Raw genomic sequence first — 6,000 nt, 5'->3', positions numbered from 1 at the left:
CTTCTAAGATGGCATAAGTCACAGGTTCAAAATAACAGCTTTACAATGATCATGTTGCAGATGAACTCAAATGGATCTTCCAAGTCGTATCCGATGAATGTTCCCTTCACAAGCACTTGCTTTCATAAAAGTTGGCATTGTCCAAGTCCTTTGCATAGGGAGTGTTGCCTAAATTCTAAGTTCAATAGTCTTAGATCAAACCAACAGTCCACACAAGATGTTTTTTTAGGGTTTTTTGTTCTTATTATGTACATTAAGGTCAAAATACTACACAATCAAACAAGTATATAATAACACAATATATCACAAAATATGGTCCAAATGGACAAAGTTAAAATGACATTAAAGTAAACAACTTGAATTGTATGAATAATGGCAAATGAATAAGGCTTAAAAATCAAAGTGCATTAAAAGTAAATGACTTGAAATTAGATGTTAGTTGTTAATTGATTAGGAGTTAGTATTGCTTTTGCTTTTCTTTTGTTTTAAGTCATTCTTTGGAGAATACTCAACCCACTTATCACAATCATGGATCCTTGAACCAAGACATCTTCCAAAGGAAGGAAAAAAAGCCAAGCTTCCACACAATACCATGAAAGAGGGGAGACTTCAAATCTCACTAACTAGAATGCTATGCCTTTTGTATCAAACTTTAGCGCTATGTTAAGCAATCGTAATTGGACTTATGTAGAAGTCACAACTATTTGAGGTCGGGCAATAGAGTTTTGGTGTTAATGCAGGTTAGAGACATAGTATAATGGACTATGCTCATGAAACATACCACACACAAAAAGAATATGCAAAGTGGGAGACCTAATCTCATCCATACTTATGTTGATTTTGCAATCAACTAGCCTTAAGATATAGAGATATCATAGGTCCATGACATGAATAGATAAAGAAGGGGAATGAGATGAAGAGGGATGGGGAATGGATCAAACACAAATTGGTCAAAGGAGGACTTTTACCAAATTAAGATCATCCATTCATTTTGGGAGATGGAATGTACATTCGATCAATCCCCTAAATCCAATGATCTTAACCTAGCCAAGTCAAATCAACCTTGACCAAGGCCCAACAACATAAGTCAAACTCACAAAGTCAAATAAAATGGCTTTACGCAATTAATTTGGCATTGAAACATTTAAAAATAATAAATATATGCATTAAATTAAATTATGGTTGGTCAATTTCCTAAAACCTCATCAAAACACCAAAGAAATGGCCATGAGATTTATCATAGGTCAAACAAGGTCAAAGGACCTTGGAGAAAAATTTTCAGAATATTTGGAAACTGAAAAGTATTTTTAAACAATTAAAAATATTCACAAAATAAATTAAATCATGAAAAATATAAATAATGATCCAAAAAATAATTTTAATTCAGAAAATGAAAGAGGATTTTATTTAAATTTTTTTGGTGAAACTCTCTTTTTTTGGATCAATATTAAATTTAATATGAATTAATGAAAATAAAAGAAATAAAATGAAAATCGATTAATCAGAAAAACCATGGACCACTTGATCTCCCTCATTAATTCATGGACTTCAGTCATCAACAGGCCTGCTTCGTGTCTATCCATGTATATGAGCAAAACCATATCGAAATTTCTCTTATAAAGCACCTCACCATTCAGGTAGAAGTTACCAGTTAATCTTCTCAAAGTCTTCTTATCTTTCAAAGATGCCCCAGACGAGTAAATCTGACTTTGGAGGAAATATTTGATGTCATAATACCATGGCTTTTCATCTTTGACTTCTTCGATGGCAAATATATGAGTTGGCCTATCAAGATGCATCACATTCAAATTGGGAACTTCATTCCCAAATTTCACCACAATCATAGAAGATAAAGTTGAAATAGCATTTGCTATCCGATTTTCATCTTGAGGAATATGATGAAACTCAACTTTTTTATAGAAAGTTGATATCCTCCTCGCATAATCTCTATACGGTATCAAATCGGGTTGATTCACCTCCGTAGACGTCAAGATATTTAATCATGAGATCAGTGGCTTCTTCGAGCCCCAAAATTAAAGCTTCATACTCATCCATATTGTTTGTACATTTGAAGGTCAACCTAGTTGTAAACGGAAAATGAGTTCCTTGAGGAGTAATAATCACTTCCCCAATTCCATTACCATACGAATTGATAGCTCCATCAAATACCATGCCCCAATGGGAACCATGTCCTGGTCCTTCTTCAAGCAATGGTTCATCACAATATTTCATCTTCAAATACAAAATCTCTTCGTCAGGAAAATCTTACTACACTGGTTGGTAATCCTCAATAGGTTGGTGAGCCAAATGGTCAGCCAAGACACTTCCTTTAATAGATTTTTGAGATCGGTATTCAATATCATACTCAAATAACAACATCTGCCAATGGATGATCCTCCCAGTTAAAGCAGACTTATCAAAAATTTACTTGATTGGATCCGTTTTGGATATCAACCAAGTAGACTCAACATATATTGGCGCAAACACTTAGCAGCCCAAGCCAATGTGCAACATGTCTTTTCAAGCATAAACCCATACAGACGATGAACTTCTTACTGAGGTAGTAAATTGCATATTCTTTCTTCCCAGATTTATCTTGCTGACCAAGAACATAATCCATACTCTCTTCAAGCAGAGTCAGATACATGATCAATGATCTTCCTTAAACAGGTGGAGATAGAATCATAGGTTCAAGAATATAGTCTTTGATACTATCAAAAGCTTTCTTGAAACCCTCGGTCCAATCACAAGATTGATCTTTCTGAAGAAGCTTGAATATAGGCACACATGTGGCAATCATATGCGATATTAATCTTGAGATATAGTTCAAGCGACCAAGAAAATCTTTGACTTGCTTCTCAGTTTTGGGCGCATGCATCTCTTGTGTTGCTTTGACCTTGGCAAGATCAACTGCAATACCTTTCTCGCTGACAATGAAGCCCAACAACTTACTATAACGAACACCAAAAGTACACCTATTGGGATTCAAGTGGAGTTTATACTTCCTCAAACACTTGAATAACTTCAACAAATGCTCAACATGTTCTTTTTCTTCACTTGATTTAGCAATCATATCATCCACATATACTTCAATCTCTTTATTAATCATATCATAAAAAATAGTGGTCATAGCTCTCTGGTATGTTGCACCAACATTCTTTAATCCGAAGGTCATCACTGATAACAAAATGTTCCCCAAGGCTTAATGAATGTGGTCTTCTCCATATCTTCGGGTGCCATCTTGATCTGATTATAACCAGAAAATCCATCCATAAACGAAAATACTCTGAATTTAGTTGTATTGTCTACAAACATATCAATGTGTGGCAGAGGGAAATCATGTTTCAGACTGGCTTTATTCAAATCTCTATAATCAACACACATACGGAATTTTCCATCCTTTTTTTGAACATGCAAAATGTTGGCCACCCATTACCAATAATCAGAGGTAAGAAGGAAGCCAACATCAATCTGCTTCTACACTTTCTCCTTAATCTTTACTGCCATGTCAGGATGACTTCTTCTCAACTTATGCTTGACCAGCGGGCATTCTGGCTTCAAAGGCAATATATGCTCCATAATCTCAGAATCGAAACCAGACATATCTTGATAGGACCAAGCAAACACATCAGAATACTTTCAAAGAAGATCAACCAATCCCTTCTTAGCTTCTGGACAATGTTGAGACCCAATCTTGAATTCCTTCACATCATCATCGGAACCCATGTTGACTAATTCAATATGCTCTTCAAATGGATGAATGTATTTTTCCTCGTACTCAAGCAATCGGGATAACTTATCAGATACTTCTTCATCATCATTCTATTCCTTATCTTCAAACACATGGAAATCAAAGTTTGGAGAGAGACTAGGATCATTACATTCAATGGGTTTGAGAACCGACCTGCATAATAGTTTCATATTTTGATTTTAGAGAAATGGAGTGAAGATAAAATATTATGCAGATGGAAAGATTATTATTTATTTATGTTTTTTGTGATTACCATTTTCAAAAAAGGAATAGGATCATTACATTCAATGGGTTTGAGAACCGACCTGCATAATGATTTGATATTTTGATTTTAGAGAAATGGAGTGCAAACAAATATTATACAGATGGAAAGATTATTATTTATTTATGTTTTTTATGATTACAATTTTCAAAAAAAGAATATAACTAAAAATAAACATCATAGATGTGGATGAATAAAATTGTATTTTATTGATAATAATAAGGAGAATGCCCAACAATGTTTCACTTCTACCATAGGCATAGGAGAAGGATTTTTCTTAAAATAAAATAAAAATTACATCGAACGGTGCATAACACTAGGAACATCAACATCAACCCAATTGTTGCAAGTCTGGCTGTGCGTTACAAAGTTGTCACAAACTTCGTCTTCATCGCCATCTTCAATAATGGCAGTTGAGTGTTGATCATCCTTGTGAATGAACCATCCACTGAGAAAAACTTCTTGCATAACCTTAACATTAGCATTGAATGGCCCTTGCTGAAATACCAGCCCTTCTCTATTCTTGTTTTGAATAACTTCCACAACGCGACCCGATCTGTCGGTGCTACCATCCTGAACAACCTCTTTGGAATCTTTTAGAGAAGACATGGGTGCCCTGGTCCTCTTCAATTCATCAACATCAGATAAATCTTGGAACAACCTTCCAACTTCTTGCTCAGCATCTATATAAGTAAAGGATGACAAACGACTTACTAACAATGCTTTCTCACCACTAACAATGACAAGCTTGCTGTTCTTCACAGATTTCAACTTCTGGTGCAGAGTAGACGTCACAGCGCCAACTTCATGGACCCACGGCCTTCCCAACAAACAGTTGTAGGCTGGGTGAATGTCTATTACTTGAAAAGTAATTTAAAAATCACTCGGTCCTATCCTAATCGGAAGGTCCACTTCTCCAATGACTATTTTTTGAGAATCGTCAAAAGCTTTAAGACCTATGCCAATGTACCTCATCGGGGCGCCCTGATAACAAAGTCTTGCTAGAGTTAACTTTGGCAACACATTCACTGATGAACCAGTGTCAACCAACACATTATACAGAGCGTCCTTCTTTCAGTTCATTGAAATGTCAAGCACCAAGTTGTGATTTCTACCTTCCTCGGGAAGTTCTTCATCATAAAAGTTCAAGTTATTACAAGAAGTGATGTTGGCAATAATGTGGTCAAACTGATCGACGATAACATTGCGTTCCATGTAAGATTGTTCCAACATTCTCTACAAAGCTTCCCTGTATGCCTCAGAAATCATCAATAATGACAACACATAAAGCTTTGATGGCGTTCGAAGCAATTGCTCCACAACGTTAATTAGTCTTCAACTTGCTGGATTCACCATACTAACAAGTTGGAGCACTGATTGGATCAACTGCAGAAATCTCTTCCTTCTTACCTGTAAGACCTCAATTTTGACCCTAAGATCCCTCATGCTATCTCATCATATGCATTGGCCTAGGGATCACATCTTGGCATTCTCCTTACCCCTCATGCATTGGGTTTGCATTAGGATATCACCAAGAATCATGTGATTGTATTATATTTTGTATTTTTATCATCTTTACTAACCAAAATACCAAAAATATGTCTTTGCATTTTGTCTAAATCTTTTGTAGGTATTGCACATGCTCACCTTTGATCTATCAAGCTCACATGTAGGATTTAAGACCCTCAATGCAAGGAGTTAAATCAAGGTTGGTCTAATATGGCTCTAGACATCATATATGAATCCCTATGATCTTCACATAATTTTTTTGATCATGAAATCTTCAAGAGTTTGGAATTGGTTTGCCTTGGAAACCCTAATTCATCTGGATATCTTGTGTAACTTCTTCAACAAGCTTCTTCAACAATTTATCAAATAATTTAAGAGATACTTCAAATTTCATCATCCTATGCATATATTATCCTCCATGGGTCCCAAAAGTCAATAGAATTGCAAGTTAGCAAGTTGGTTGATGGTGGTTCACCAG

Source organism: Lathyrus oleraceus, chromosome 2 (assembly GCF_024323335.1).
Source record: "Lathyrus oleraceus cultivar Zhongwan6 chromosome 2, CAAS_Psat_ZW6_1.0, whole genome shotgun sequence".
Classification (NCBI taxonomy): Eukaryota; Viridiplantae; Streptophyta; class Magnoliopsida; order Fabales; family Fabaceae; genus Lathyrus; species Lathyrus oleraceus.
Note: the sequence above shows the minus strand (reverse complement) of the source record.